The sequence below is a fragment of the Canis aureus genome, chromosome X (assembly GCF_053574225.1).
Source record: "Canis aureus isolate CA01 chromosome X, VMU_Caureus_v.1.0, whole genome shotgun sequence".
NCBI classification, from domain to species: Eukaryota; Metazoa; Chordata; class Mammalia; order Carnivora; family Canidae; genus Canis; species Canis aureus.
This window is the reverse complement of record NC_135649.1, coordinates 87,204,742-87,221,809: the sequence shown is the minus strand read 5'-3', so window position 1 is coordinate 87,221,809 and position 17,068 is coordinate 87,204,742. Positions and strand designations below refer to the sequence as shown.

Below are 17,068 nucleotides of genomic sequence, written 5' to 3'. Positions count from 1 at the left end.
GTTATAGACTTAAGAAATACACAATTGGGATCCCTGGGTGGCTCAATGGTTTAGTGCCTGCCTTCGACCCAGGGTATGATCCTGGATTCCCGGGATCAAGTCCCACATCAGGCTCCCTGCATGGAGCCTGCTTCTCCCTCTGCCTGTTTCTCTGCCTCTCTCTCTCTCTCTCTCTCTCTCTCTCTCTGTGTGTGTGTGTGTCTCTCATGAATAAATAAATAAAATCTTTAAAAAAATTTATTTATTTATTTATTTATTTTTTTTTTTAAAGTCATTTGATTTTTTTTTAATTTTTTTTTTAATTTTTTATTTATTTATGATAGTCACACACAGAGAGAGAGAGAGGCAGAGACATAGGCAGAGGGAGAAGCAGGCTCCATGCACCGGGAGCCCGACGTGGGATTCGATCCGGGGTCTCCAGGATCGCGCCCTGGGCCAAAGGCAGGCGCCAAACCGCTGCGCCACCCAGGGATCCCTAAAAAAATTTTTTTAAAGAAATACACAATTAAATGTCACACAGGTCAAAGAAGAAATAGTAATAGCAATTAGAAAATATTTACATCTGAATTATGACAGAACTTTACATAAAATTATGAGGGGTACAGCTAGAGCAGAACATCCAGATTCTAAGCTTTAACTGAAATTGATCTACAGATGCAATGAAATTCCAAACAAATGCCAAAATGAAGGGTTTTTCAAAAAGATTACTTATTTATTTGAGAGAAAGAGTGAGCAAGAGAGAGAGTATGAACGGGAGGAAGGGCAGAGAGAGAAGGAGAATCAGGTTCTCCACTGAGCAGGGAGCCTGATGCAGGGCTGGATCCCAGGACTCCAGGATCATGACGTGAGCCAAAGGCAGATGCTTAACCAGCTGAGCCACCCAAGCACCTCAACAAAAACGTGTTTTTTATAAACTTGACAAACATCCTAAAATACACATGGAATTTTATATTGCTAAGAGTATTCAAGACTTAAGAAGTTGAGGGCCTTGCCTTACCTGAAATAAAGAGTTATTATGAAACTATATTAATAAGACAAAAAGTATTAGCCTAAAGATACCAAATTGACCAATAGATGAAAATAGAGGTCCCAGAAAGCATCTAATGTATATATGGAAACCTCGTATATGACAACTTTTACTGAAAATCTGTGCAAAAGGAGAGATAGTTCAATAAATGGTGATGTGACATTTGGCGATCTATCTAAATGGAAAAAAATTATATAGGACTCCTGTCTCATAGCAAGCACAATTAAATGGGACTTAGGAATGAACTATTTTTTCTTAAAGATTTATTTATTTGAGGGATCCCTGGGTGGCGCAGCGGTTTGGCGCCTGCCTTCGGCCCAGGGCGCGATTCTGGAGACCCGGGATCGAATCCCACATCGGGCTCCCGGTGCATGGAGCCTGCTTCTCCCTCTGCCTGTGTCTCTGCCTCTCTCTCTCTCTGTAACTATCATAAATAAATAAAAATTTAAAAAAAAAAGATTTATTTATTTGAGAGAGAGAAAGAGAGAATAGTGGAAGAGGCAAAAGGAGAGCATCTTCAAACTCTCTACTGAGCCAGACATGGGGCTAGGTCTCATGACCCATGAGCTCTCACCTGAGCTGAAACCAAGAGTCAGATGCTCAACAGACTGAGCCACCCAGGTGCCCCAGGACTTAACTTTGAATAATGACTAATAATACTTTTAGAAGAAAATATAAGAGATTGTATTTTTTAACATTGTTAAGGGGGTAATTTCTTAAAGACCCACAAATATAAATAATAAAGATATATATAAATATTGATAAATTTGACTATGTTATGTTTGAGACCTTCATGAAATAGTTCAAAATAGTGAAAAGTCACAAACGGGGAGAAGATTTTTGAAACAAAATACAAGTAACCCAGAATTCATATCTAGACTATATAAAGAACTCTTATGAATCTATACTTAAAAGACAAATATCCCAATTCTAAAAAGAGAAAGAAAAATTTTAAAGACACACTTCATAGAAGAGAAAAGATAAGTGACAATTAATTACATGAAACAACTATATTTATTAGTAACCAGGGAAAAACTAGTCCAAACTACAAAAAGATAGGCACTATTATATACTGACCAGCTGGCAAAAATTTAAAATGTGGACAATATACACTGCCTGGTGGAGGGGGAGGGGAAATGAAATAAATTTTTACAATTATTTTTTTAAGATTTTATTTATTTATTCATGAGACACACACACACACACAGAGGCAGAGACACAGGCAGAGGGAGAAGCAGGTTCCATGCAGGGAGCCTGAGGTAGGACTCGATCCTGGGTCCAGGATCACGCCCTGGGCTGAAGGCGCTAAACCGCTGGGCCACCAGGGCTGCCCTTACAATTACTTTAGAAACAAATTTATCAGTACTTGAAAAAGTACAATGTACAAAGTACAATGCATACCCTATGGGCCAGAAATTATTTTAAGTGTATGTCCTAGAGAAATTAGGAACATACATCTTGGGACTCATTTACAAAAATGTTCATGTTTGTATTGAGCATGCTTTATAATATTGTAAAACTGGAACCCACCAATACATATAGAGATCAACAGTAGGATGGAAAAATAACACCGTGGCATACCCATGCTATGGAATAGTGCTTAGCAGGATAAATGGATAAAATGTAGTTGCAGGGAACAGTGTGTATGAATCTCTGAAACATAGTGCTCTGCCAAGAAAAGGAAAAGCAGAAAAGAATGTGTACAGTCTGTTCAAAGCATAAAGTTTAAGAAAACATGGAAAATTTAACAATTTTATATTTAGAAATATAAATGTATGTGGTAAACGATTAAAAAAAATCAAGGAGATGGGCAAAATGGGTGAAGGGGAGTGGGAGGTGCAGGATTCCAGTTATGGCATGAATAAGGCATGGGAATGAAAGGTATAGTATAGGGAACAGAGTCGATGATATTGTAAGAGCGTTGTATGGTGACAGATGGTAGCCATCCTCATGGCAAGTATAGCATAATGTATAGACTTGTTGAATCATTATGTTGTACACCTGCAACTAATGTAATCTTGCAAGTCAACTATATTTCAATTAAAAACAAAATCAAGGAGTTGCCTCCAAAAGGGGAGGTAATGGGATTGAGATCAAAATGATTCGCACAGGTCTCATAGATATTATCCTTGTTCTGAAACTTATTGAAGGGGGTGTTCCTTGTATTATTGTTTTACCTTATACATATTTTATAAACATCCTTCTCTATCCACTCAATATTTAATAAGAACAGTTTTGCAACACAGAAGGCATGAGCATGGGTGTGCATTTCTGTTGTTTACCTAGGCAAACGGCTGGAGCCTACATACGTAGAGTGTGAAATATGATTTGGGTATATTACAGCAAAGTCTTCTCAGTGGGTCATATCCAGATTTAAAACTTAAGAATAATATATTTCAAAAAATAAAAAATAATAATATTTTTACTCAAGCATTACTTTCTCTGTTTATTTTATTTTTTTAAATTTATTTATTTATGATAGTCACAGAGAGAGAGGGGCAGAGACACAGGCAGAGGGAGAAGCAGGCTCCATGCACCGGGAGCCCGACGTGGGATTCGATCCCGGGTCTCCAGGATCGGGCCCTGGGCCAAAGGCAGGCGCCAAACCGCTACGCCACCCAGGGATCCCTACTTTCTCTGTGTTTAGAGAATGCAAAAGGCCACAAGGGAGGTAATTTTCGGACTCCTATTAACAAAGTCAAAATGACTTAAAGAAATCAGCATGCATTCAACCTTAATTTTTATTTCTTGAATCATAGATTACTAGATGGTAACTAGAAATTTGTATGTTACTAAGGTTCCACAGCTTTGCAAAAGAAAGTTCTGAAGGTCTAAAGAGAGAAAAGCATTTTTTGGTTGAAAATGTATGAACTACTGAAATGGTTCTCCTCCTTAAGCAGCTACTTTTCTCTCATTTCAGTAGTTTATTCTTATTGTTACTGAATTTCTCATTTTTCTTGTAATCTAACACCAGTTAATATGCTCCTGAAAAAAATGTCGAGAAAGAAACCAATTTGCCTGAATGTTGACAGTATTATAATCAGTAAGAAAAATAGGAATATATGGATTTGGATTTGAATAATTAGTATTTACAAATCCCCTTCTCTATTTTTGTACTGTGCCTTGATATGAAATTCAATTCTTTGCTGCCAAAACTGGCTGTAGAGAGGGAAAAAACTGTATGTTAAATTCATTCCAAATATTGAGACAGAGTAGAATTACTTCTGCCAAATTGAGGTATAATCTGAAGGTTTGGGTTCTTAAATATTAACACATTCTTAAAGTACATATTGAAATATAACATATACTTTATTCAGATTCTGAATCAATATTGACAATTTCAAGTATTTATCAGGTTTATGAATACTCAGGGTAATAAAGAATAGTTAATGTAAATAAAAACAAAGCTTAGTTGTTATTCTTTCACACGACAATTCTACTACAAGAGATGGACAGAGGGTGGTGAGACTGGTGTCTACTGGGAGCAAAAAGAGGAAAAGCTCCCTCTAAAGAAGAATCTACTGGAAACTGAGACTCTACAAATTCAGTTATAGATTTAGATGGGTTGTGTAGCTACAGCAACAGGCCCTTGTCAAAAATTCAATGAGTGGTTATATAATCACCTACTTCCACCCAACAGGAGAAGGGAGGAGAGAAAAATAATATTTTTTAAAACTCAGGGAAGAATTAATGACCTCCAAATTAGTCTCAGCGAAGTGATGATAGATTTACCTGTGACTCCAGCACTGATATTCCTTTTCAGAGGCTTAATCCCGGACTGCTAGAAACAGTAGGAAAGTGGCATCAGCTCTGGAGCCTTGCCATTTCCATGTGATGACTCTACTCCATACTGGCTCTGTTGTTGTTGGCACCTGGCTCTCTTCCACTGTGATTATCCTGTGTAGTGTCCTGTCAACATCGCTTGTAAGCACTGGAAGCAAAAGAAAAGACACTGGTCACACTTAAAGAAAAAAGTTGACTGGGTATTTTGTTTTCCTAAAACTACGTTTCCCATAACTTCCTTGGAAGTTACAAACCAAGAAAATGCAAAGGACACTGCTGGAAGAAGACATACTGTCCCTCTTCCTGACTTTGGGATGGCCTTAGTCCTAAATAGTCCCATTCAACTATTGGAGCCATCCTGGACGGTGTCCCCTTCATTGCATAGTTGGGGAAACATTGCAGGTTGATGGACTTGTTCAAGTGTATCCAGCTAGTGCTTAGCTGTGCTGTCACCAGGTGTCACAAACACTGGGGGATCATCCCCAAATGGTGAGATGGTGGGGGAGGGTAGCGAGGAGGTGCCTATCAGACATAGACTGTTCTCAGCAAAACAGTGTTATTTCTGCAGAGTAAGATGCTGAGGATGAACGCTGACACCTAGTATAATAAAATTGGCTAATATTCACTGTATCTTTACTGGGTATTGTCAAGCCTTGGGCTCTGTGAATTACATACATTATCTCAATTGATTCTTAAAAGAATCCTGCAAGGTAGGTAATCCATCAATATCATGCAGATGACGAGAAAATGTTCAGAGAATTCGTGGCTGAAGGGCAGCCATCTGCCCTCGGAAGGAAGTAGGAGTGGTTACAACCCATGTCCTGAACCTATATTTGTGTTGTTGTCACATATTTTTTACTTAGATTGTTGATTGCAGGAGAATTAAAATATCAGAGTTTTCCAAAGATGCTTTTATCCATTCCCATTTTACAAAAGACGCAGGGAACATACATTTTGCAGTTCCAGTATTATTTGCTTCATGGCATTACATTGGGAAGCTGCAAGAGAAAGTTTTCCCTGGCTCCTTGGCACTGCCACGGGCTGCAGAGAGGCTGGCCTTCAAGGACCAGGCAGTCTGCATCGCTATGCCCTCTGTCCCCCAGGCTCCAAATACTCTACTTTTTCAAATACTAGGGCTTAAAGTACCTGTGGCACACAGAAGAATTTGAAGAAAATGAGAATGGGTTTTCCATAGCATCGCCTCATGGTTTAGTTATCCATAGCTGCACAGTAAGTCATCTAAACTTAGTTGCATCAAAAAACCAACAGCTCTTATTATTATTATCGTTTTTTTCCAAAGACTGTATTTATTTATTTAACAGATGGAGAGAGAGAAAGAGAGGCAGAGGCAGAGACCACAAGCAGGGGAAGGGCAGAGGGAGAAGGACAAGCCGATTTCCCACTCAGCCAAGGAATGGGAGCTGGGGCTTAATCCCAGGGCCTTGGGATAATGACCTGAGCCAAAGGCAGATGTTTAACTGACTGAGCCACCCAGGTGCGCTTATTATTATCATTCTTATCTTTCACACTCCGGGATTGATTGGGCTCTCACTTAGAGTATTTCTTGTGGTTACAGTCAGATGGTGGCTGGAGCTGGAGTTATGTGGAAGGCTTGCTTCCTTACTCAGGTTACTGCCTGTTGATGCTCGCTGTCAGCTGAGACCTCAGTTGGGACTGTCAGCCACATGTCTACATGTCATGTCTCTGTGTGGCCTGAGCTTTCTCGGAGCGTGGCACCGGGTTCTAAGAGCAAAGCTCCCAGGAGAAGCAGTTAGCCAAGGGAAAGACTTCAATGACTTAGTCTGGGAGGCTGTGTACAGCACCACTTTTGTCACATTCTATTCATTAGAAGCAAGTCTCTCCGGTCAGTCCATATTCAAGGAGAGGGAAATTACATGCCATCTCTTAATGGAAAGAGTATCAGAGACTTGGCAAATATGATTCCAAACCACTACTCTTCTCTTGCTGATGAATACAGAAAATCATGTGGTGATCTCATCAATAGGGTTCTAAGGGATTAAAGAAAATATACACCAATGAAGAAACTCAGCTCTGTTGGGCAATGATTGTTTCATTAAACTACACAAAAGTAGTTCACTGGATAACCAACACGGTTCTCCTAACCTTTTCATGAGAACAACTGTTTCTCCTCTGTCCCTGATGCCAGCTCCCAAAGCCATCAGCTGGCCCATGTTGCCATCTTTCCTAGAGAGCAACCTTTATTCAATCCTGCCTTTCTCCCATTACTATATAAATCCCTTGCTGATAAACATCTCACACGCAGCTGTCCTACCTAGCTATCCACTGGAGATGGCACAAGGCCATCTCCCACCCTACCCCCTGAAATCTTAAAACTCAATGGGACACAAGGTTTGTGCAATTCAAAGCTTAGCCCTATGGTGCCCATCTAACGGGGCTCAGGGTATCTAATATGTAGGATATTGTGTTTTCTCTGTGCCTTACTTAACTGCCTGTTGATGCTATTTATAATTGTTATGCATTTATTTTAAAATGTTGAGCAATGTCCTACAACAACACATTGCAAAAATACTCAACAAAATTACCATAAAGATGTCATTACACATTCTCACTTTTCCTGAGGTCTCATGTGCTCCAGAACAGCCAGACTCTCAAATGCTATAGCATTCAGGCCACATGAACTCTGCACTACATTGTTTCCAGGACCAGGACCATTGTGACAGAACCACTAGCCTATGTCCTCCCATACACAGTTAAACTACCTCCCCCAGCCCCCTTGGAGGTTAGGTAGAGTCTATATGACTGAGTTCTAAGACCGATGGAATATGTGCAGAGTGAAGAGGGCCTGGATATGATACTCCCTATCTAGGGACACCTGGGTGGCTCAGTGGTTGAGCATCTGCCTTTGGCTCAGGTCATGATCCTGGGGTCTGGGAATCAAGTCATGCTTCTCCCTCTGCCTATGTTTTTGCCTCTCTCTGCACGTGTCTCTCATGAATAAGTAAACAAATCTTTTTCTTTTTTTTAAAGAAAAAACTCCCTATCTATCCCGTTCTCTTTCCCTTTTCTGGAAATATGGCAGGCCAAGTACTGAATATGATGGAAACACAAAGCATTAAAAGATGAAAGAAACCTAGGGTCATGAAGGGTCATGTCAAGAAAACTTGGCCCCTTAATGACTTTGTTAGACTATGATACCATAACAGAGAGAATTCTGACTTAATTTAGTTAAGCCTTTGGGATTTAAAAAGTTATCTGCACAATATCGCATTTACTGATTACCATCTCTCCTAGTTATTTTGGTAGAATAGGAATTCAGCAGACTCTGGTGTATGGAGTTGAGGTACAGATGTTCTTCCTAAAACCCAGGAATAGCCAACTGGATAAAGAGGAGAGAAATAAATACTAACACTTCTAGTGATGAGCATTACATAAGAAATGTAAAATTGTTGAAGAAAGTATATCACCACTCCAAAGGTAAAGAAAGGGCAACCTACCTCACCGAAGAAAAGCAAGTGAGAAAAAAAAGAAACGTTGTGTCTTGTTAAGGCCCAGAGAAGAGTTTTATGATTGCTTTCCCACAACTGTTGCTGGGTATAAAGGAGGAAGGTGCTCTGTGGAACTGTTCCCAGACCACCACATGTCCAAAGTGGAGAAAGAGAAAGCCCCCTGCACCCTCCACCTCATTCAATGTCCTTGACTTTCTTGTGGGTATATGTACGTTTGGAGGGTGAAAAATGGAGGGAAAAACTGAGCTCCACTAGCGATCAATAACCGAAGAAAAGTCAGCTTCCTTTATCCCTTCCCAAATTGTCAGGGGTCCCATACCCCATCATTTTGTCATCCTGTGGATGAGAATGTAGAAGATACCAAGAAACCAAATATAGGCCAAGTAGTTCTATACATTTGAGTTATGGACTCCAATCTAATTGTTCATAAAGATTCTTTTTGCTCTTCTGAGAACATGTATTCCTTATGTGTTAGACATTTACATCTCTATCAATATATTATCTATGTGTGTGTATATATACATATATATACATATATATACATATATATATACATATATATAGAGAGAGAGAGAGAGCGCGCATAGAGAGAGAGAGAAAGAGAGAGGGAGAGAGGGAGAGAGAGGTCTTGAACATCTAACCAAAAGCAAGAATGGCTACTCTGTTCAACCTTAGAAAGTGCTAGTGCATCCCTTGGAAAATGTTCCTGCCAGTTTCTAGTAGCAGCACTTTCATCACAGGATAAAAGGCTTAATAAGACTAATACATTCTAAATTACATTGCTTTGCAGTTTTTCTGTTTTTCAAGTGAAATAGGACTTCCTACTATTTTCTGAGAATCAGGATAGAATTCTAGTACTCAACAAGCACTCAGTCTACAATTTATTCTTATAGTAATGTTACATGGAATTAATGGACCAGAGTCCATAGTTCAATCATCTAATTTATTTCCTTATTCCCAATGTTTGTTTTAATCTTCTGTGGAGAAAAAAACACAAACGTTCAACAAAAGACTCCAATCGGAAATCACTTATTAGTATTTATATATAATGGGGCAAAAAATCACACTGGAAGTTGGCCTTGCAATGATGTGGTTGTTTGTGTCAACTACAAATCACAAACCATCCATGGGCCTCATACTGTATAATCTACTGGTCCCCTTCCCATTAACTAACTCCTGTAACTATAAGTTTAAATTCTATCATCCCTATAAAATTTGTGAACTATTAGTTCAAATTCTAGACTTTCAGGTCATGTGAGCCCTGAACTATCTTGTTCCCAGGACCAGGAACTAGAAAGGACCATTGTGATAGAGCTACTAGCCTATGTTCATGTCCTCCTATACACAGCTATGCTACATTGTTGCTGAGAAAAATTAATGCTATTTATACTCTACTGGGAGAAGACAACTGGAAGCTTCAGTCCTTCTGCCCAATTGTTGAACCTGAGGTGTTCTTGGGGATCCCAAACTTGAAATTGGTGTCAGATGTGAGGGTGGGTGGGATCTTGAGGATCCCTGAAGTCTACAAACACTGAGCCAAATGTCTCCAGAATAAAGATGTCTTATGAATATTGTGCCATAAATGAGAATAATTATTGGCAAATTCTGGTTAACCCCAGTGTCACTTCTTAGGGTTTTGCTTCCCTAAAAATTCCATGCCCTGTCTGCTACCAAGTCTTCATAGCAGAGTGTCCACAGTCTCACAGAAACATGGTAAAACTAGCTTTCAGATAAAATAGTGACTTGAGGGGCACCCGGGTGACTCAGTGGTTAAGCCTCTGCTTTTGGCTCAGGGCATGATCCCAAGATCCTGGGATCAAGTCCTGTATCAGGTTCCCTGCAAGAAGCAAGTTTCTCCCTCGCTTATATCTCTGTCTCTCTCTCATGAATGAATGAATGAATGAATGAATGAATGAATAAATAAATAAATAAAATATTTTTTGAAAAAAGAAATAATGACTCGAAGTTTTGTTTCTTAGTAGAGGGTTTCATCTTGTAATTGGAGCTGGACTTGTACAAAGAACACTGGCCTCAGGGTATAATGAAATTATGCTTAATTATGCAGCCAGGGACAAATGCATAATGCTAGGTATTAGCTAATGGTGCTGTATTTGCCCTCCTATATTTTCTCCATTGAAATATTCACAAAGAGAAACCATGGAGAGGCATGTAAGGATGCAACAACACTGGAAATTCAGGACTCTTAGACTCTAGAAGTGATTTCTATTAAACCAAAGCAACAGTTTGAGACATTAAATGGGTTCATCAGGTCTAAGTCAAGAAAACAGAAACAGCTCTAGGTTTTCCAAAAGGAGAGATTAAAAGGCGATTGGTTATGTAGTTGATGGAAAAACACAAGAGGGAGGTAACTCAGAAGTTGGCAATAACAAGAAGCTGCTTCCATTCTTAGGAAAGGGCCATCAGGTGAGGGCGGGAATCAGAAAGAGATCAGCAATGTGAGAGTGGGTGGAGCTATTTGTTGAAAGCTGGGATTTTGAAGAGGCTGCAGTGAAGGGACCACAGCCCTTGCCAGAGGCAATGCCTGAGGCAGAGAGAGAGCCAGAGAGCCACAGGAATAGGATACCTGGTTTCTCATTTCCTCCCATATTCCAATCTGCCAGTAGTGCCTCTCTTTGGCAAAACCCAGCCAGAAGCCAGCTGACATGCAAGTGTGGGAAACCCAGCCTGTAAAGGCCTGCCCCTTGTAACATAGAGCAGAGCAAGGAAAGATGAGGAACCAGACCTTAAAAAAACAGTCAAAGGACCAGGATAGTACTGGAGGCTCAGGCACACACTAACTTGTGGATCTGAACACTAAAAATATAAAGGAGAAAGAAAAAAAAATGCCAGTTGTTACTATGTATTCCCCATTCTACCTCAGAGACATGGAACCAACCTCAACCAGGAAACAAGGTAGCAGCCATTACGTACATGCATAGAAGCTGGCTAGCACCATTGTTCCACCCCTCTATAATGCCTCTTTAAGAAAAAAAATCTTTCAAAGAGTTTAAGTCCCTAGAAATGCAACATAACCATTGCTCATATACCAAGATGGTGGTAAACTGTCTTCTGAACTCTTAAGCTGGAAGATGCAACAGGGTTATGTGTGCAAGAGTCTATGGAGTTTTACATATTTAGTGAAATACACAAATTAAATAAATCAATACACACATTGAAAAAAAGAACCACACAATCCCGGAATGCTTCTACTTATCCAGGGATCCATTTGTCCTTACAATGTAAATTCAAAGGAGCAGGAGAAAAATCCCTTCTTGGTTAGGAGAGGTATAATGGATTAATGGTAGCAGGATCCCAGATATTTGTTAGGACCTATGTATATCAGTTGTCATTCAGCCAGGTATCACAAAGGAGGGTGCTTTTAGCATTCTGTTGGACAGGGGGGCCAATCAGGGGAATCGACACAGCCTGGATTGAGCCTCATCATTTAGCAACAATTGAAAATTCACCAAACTAAAAAGCGAGTACTAACAAAAAGATTTGATTATATCAGGAAAGGGAAATATTAGCTTGAAGGTACAGGAGTTAATCATACTTTCTTGAACTTGTGCTACATGTTATAAAGGCAAGTTTGACAAATAAAGCATTGGTTGTTCTCAAGAGAAAGAAAGAAAGTATAGACTGTGACTAGAAGGAAAATGGCGAAATGGTAGCAAAATCAGCTGAGATGATAAAAGACTGCATGAGATACAGGCTCATATGGAGAAAGACACAGCTAAGTGAGAGAAATACATCAAGAGATCTAGAAATGTAATAATGAAATTTAAATTCACAGCCTTATGAGGAAAGAACAGATTTAACACTGCAGGAAAGTAAATCAGGGATGAAGAGGACAGATTTGTGAAGCATTCACTGAAGATAGGAAAAAATAGACAAAAGATGATACCAAAGAAAAAGAAGGTAGATATGAAGACAAGAGCATGGAAACGTACATTCATGAAGAAAATTAGTGTTCCTAAAGAAGAAACAAAAGAAATAGTGCAGTAATTGGTGATACAACAGAAGAAAACGGTTTTCAATTGCTGAGTACAAAGCCCGATTAACGAATAGACACACTCGTGTCTGACATATTCTGATGTAAGGTTTGAATTTTGAGAAAAAAGGAAAAATGTGTCTGGATCGACAAAACAGGCTACCTAGAAAAGAATAAGAATCTGATCAGCCTCATATTTTTCCCTGTACCATTAAATTCCAGAAAGCAAGTAATGGCATCCATGCAATTTTGAGGGGAGAAAGTTGGGAAGTTAAAAAAAAAAAAAACTCTACTTCAAGGTGGGGGGAGATGGGCATAATGGGTGAAGGGAGTGGGAGACACAGGCCTCCAGTCACGGAATGAATAAATCATGGGAATAAAAGGCACAGCATAGGGAATATAGCCAATGATAATGTAAAAGTGTTGTATGGTGACAGATGGTAGCTACACTTGTGGTGAGATGACATAATGTATACAGAAGTTGAATCACTATGTTGTACACCTGCAACTAATGTAACGTTGTGTGTCAACTATATTGAAATAATTTTTTTTTAAATACACATCCTTTGCAGCCTGGCTGGCTCAGTTGGCAGAGCATGTGACTTTTGATCTTGGGCTTGTAAGTTCGAACCCTACATTGGATGTAGAGATCACTTAAAAATAAACTTGTTTAAAAAATAGACAGTCTTTGAACTCAGATAAATTTTTAAAAATTGTATTTCAGGTAAAGTTGCTATTTCTAGTAGATGCTGTAGATCTCCCACTTCAGGAAAGATATACTTATTCTCCCAACGCCAGGAGTGCTGGCGGCTGAGGGCTCAGAGCTGATGCTTTCTCTACAAATTGTCTTCAGCAGATAGGAACCCAAGATTACAATCCTCCAGAAGGCAGACTACATATAATCACTGCTCCATTTGGAAGTACAAAGTTCTAGCCCCCTTGCTCCAAACTTAGGGGCAACTCTGAAGGGCCATCCTATCTCCAGAACTTTCCTTGGATTTCGCTGAAACCTTTGTTGCAATTGCCTTGACAGTTCTTTCCCTGTCCATCCTGCTTCCCTCACTCTCTCATAACTGTTATTACCAAGTTCACTCCCTTGTCGACCTCCAGCATTTATATCTCTGTCTCAGAGTCTGTCCCTAGGGAACCTACCCTAAGATAATATCCATTTTGCAAAATGGAAAGACCTATTTGAGTACCAATCGAGGGGTGAAAACAGATAGCTTAAGAAAGATACGTAGTGAGGGATGCCCGGGTGGCTCAGCAGTTGAACGTCTGCCTTTGGCTGAGGGCGTGATCCCTGGGTCCTGGGATCGAGTCCCACATCGGGCTCCCTGTGAGGAGCCTGCTTCTCCCTCTGCCTTTGTCTCTGCCTCTCTCTGTGTCTCTCATGAACAAACAAAATCTTAAAAAAAAAAACAAGAAAGAAAGAAAAGAAGAGGTATAATACTTTGAATTTAAGCACTGAAACTAGTTAACATAGTTATTGTTAGAAATAGGCTTACAAAAGGGAATGAAAATATACAAGATAATTTTTGAAAGAGATGAGATATAAGTTAAATATATATTTAGTAACAATTGTCTGGCTCTAACATTCCAGATTACATGTTCTAAGATTAGGAAGTACAGAAGGAAGGACTAGGGAAACAAAAGAGTTATATATTTCTTATTTTACACAGGCAGCTGTTGAGGTTGAAGGAGTCAGAGGATACTATATATGGCCTGAATTGAATAAGTAGATAACTATAAGACTACTCTAAACTCAAATATGAATCAGACATACTTAGAAGCACAAAAGTGGCACAAATTAAAACATCTAGTTCTGTTGAAGATGACAAAGCATATTTATTATCATATACTATCAGGAGAGATACATATCAATAGAGACTCTCTGGAGATATACATATTTCGCTTTCAGTTACGTGGAAATCTTTATATGCAAACAATTACCCTGGAGCATAAAGATGCATGTAAAATTATTGGAGCATTTTTATCCAAGTGAAAAATTGGAAATAACATATCTTATCAGTATGAAAGTTATGAATTAAATTATTATTTATACAATAGTATACTATGAAGCTATTAAAAAAGAATCAGTTCGATTTAAAGGCACTGCTATATATGGATCTCTATAATCAGTGAACAAAAAGCAGTTGTAATACAATATATACTATATGAATGTATCTATTATAAACTCCCCGTTTAACAAAACTATATATTTGAAATGTTCTTATATGCACCTAAATGCATAGAATGGAACTGGAAGGATAAGCAGTGAACTGATAAAATTTCTTCTGAGGGAAACTTGAAATTGACAAGCCATATGAGACTAAATGGGGCAATTTTCTTTATCTACATTCTTGGAATTATTCACAGTGGTGATGCATTCATGCATCACTTACATATTTCAAAATGTGTAAAGTGAACAAAATTTTCTTCATAATCAGGAAAGGTTTTATTATTCAATAGCTAATGTTAATAATATTGGCCACTTTGGAATAATGCATAGAACTTCCCCTCACAAAAAAAAAATGTCAAAATAAAGTATTCATGGATTAAAGTTAACTGTAAATATAATGCAATCCTGAAAAAAATAAAATCTTAAAACAATTACAAAAACATGTATAATTGTAAAAAAAAAAAAAGAAAAAAGGGTAACACTTAGCAAAGAAAAAAATCAGGAAAAAAACGGCCTTCAAAACAAACGCTTATCTTTTTTTTTTAATTTGTTACAGTTTACTTTTTTTTTAAGATTTTTAAAAAGTATTTATTCATGAGAGACAGAGAGAGAGAGAGAGAGAGAGAGAGAGAGGCAGAGACACAGGCAGAGGGAGAAACAGGCTCTATGCAGGAAGCCTAACATGAGACTCGATCCCAGGACTCCAGGATCACACCCTGGACTGAAGGTGGCATTAAACTGCTGAGCCACCTGGGCTGCCCAACAGATGCTTATCTTAAGAGAAGCAAACGTATGCCCACTTACAATGACTAAGAACAAGACTACTTTTGTAATTGCATTACAACTTTGGCTCTGGGCAACCTGGTAGCCAAAAGAAACAATCAAAAACAGAACAACAATGGCAACAACAAAAACAACAGAATGATGGAATTAGTTTTAGAGTTCCCATTCTTGAGGAGTTAAAAAGCCAACAGTACCTTAGGGGAAATGAAACATTTACTCTAAAATATATTTCTGAGATAGGAGACACTGGGAGATATTGACAAGAAGATTTCTCTCATGATGCAGAATAGACTCTCATAAAACCACTCAATGAAATCTGAGGATGCAACACCAAGACACAACTTAATGTAAATAGCTTTATAGCAGGGGGCAAGAGAGTTCAGTATGACTGTGTAGCCTTAATGGTGTAACTTGAATCAGACGTAAGTTTTAGGCTATTTTAGCAGAATAGATGGCCCAGTTGTCCTTTCAACAATCCTCCATAAAGACCAATTCTTTCAACTGGCCTTTCAATAAAATTTGTGAAGTGAGCTCTTTATATCATACTCTGGAAATATAAACCATACACATAAGTATCACATGGATAGAACTAATAATCAGAAAAAGTAGTTCAGAGGAGGGAGAAGTCACCTTCCATTGGAGTAACAAGAGTAAACTATATGAAAGAGGTTATGCTTTGAGTTAGGCTTTAGAGAATTAGTAAGGTTTTCAGGGGTTGAGTTTGGGGGAATGGGAGTGAGCAATGCACATACAAGAGTGGAATAGCTATACTGAAAAATACACTACAGCTGAAGTTAAGAGAGCTGAGTGCTAAACCCATATTCTATGATAGGCATGAATGAAATAGCTGAGCTGAGAAAGCATAAGAAAAGCTTTATGGAACACTAAATACATACCCTGGATTGAAGCAGAGAATTGGGAAAAGAAAAGTTGAGAGTGGGTTGGACTATGAGGTGATAACAATCAATATGCTATCTTCTACTCTATTTCCAGATTCCACCCAAGGTTTCTGAGAAATGGAGAACAGCATATTCTTTGTAAATAGCATTAAAGAAGCTTAAAAAATCATTTAGTCTACTCCTTGCTTTCATGGAAGACGAATCTGAGGTCCACAGAAGTAAAGCAAATCATCGTTCAAGTGGATGACGTTGAAAGCAAAGCCAGGATTAGAATCCAGCAGTCCTAATTATTTCTTTATTCATAGGTTATTTTCCTTTAAAGATTTACTTATTCATTTGAGAGAGAGAGAGAGAGAACACAAGTGAGGGGGGCAGAGGGAGAGAGAATCTTAAGTAGACTCTGTGCTGATCGCAGATGTGGGCTTTGATCCCACAACCCTGAGATTTTGGTTTGAGCAGGGTGCCCCTGGTAGGTTATTGATAAGCCTTGTATATTGAGGATTTTCCTCTTTGAATGTTTCCTTTTTGAATCCAGAAGCATGTTGGAAAGATACTAGACTACTGGATGATGAGAAAGATCCTGGATGTTTCCAATCCAGGTAAGCTCTGAGTAGAAATCATTGTACGATTTTGGTCATTAAATTTTGAGGTTGTTTATTACACAGAAATATTATCTGTAACAATGGAGAGAGGTGACTAGCATATTTTCTAGGCTTCTTTTCCAGCAAGAACCTGTTCTGTCTCATCTCTGTATCTCCACTTGTCCCAGTAAGCTTCTGCCCCGAGTGGTTGATTGTCTCATTTCTACTTGTCTTCCCCAGAGCATTTTCTACTTCTCTACCTCACTATCTCAATTGCACCTTCACTAGCTCCTCCTCACCTAGGTTACACATTGTATAAAAATGGAAACATGACAAG

General features: G+C 38.8%; 1 protein-coding gene across 2 annotated transcripts in view; it reads right to left on the bottom strand.

Moving 5' to 3' along the window:
- The window catches only part of LOC144308397 (uncharacterized), a 469,309-nt gene that overhangs the window by 9,446 nt on the left and 442,795 nt on the right, over nucleotides 1-17,068 (bottom strand). For both annotated transcript variants that reach the window (XR_013374856.1, XR_013374855.1), the window contains one exon: nucleotides 4,760-4,958. The gene's annotated coding sequence lies outside the window, so the exon portion shown is untranslated. The remainder of the gene's footprint in view (nucleotides 1-4,759; nucleotides 4,959-17,068) is intronic.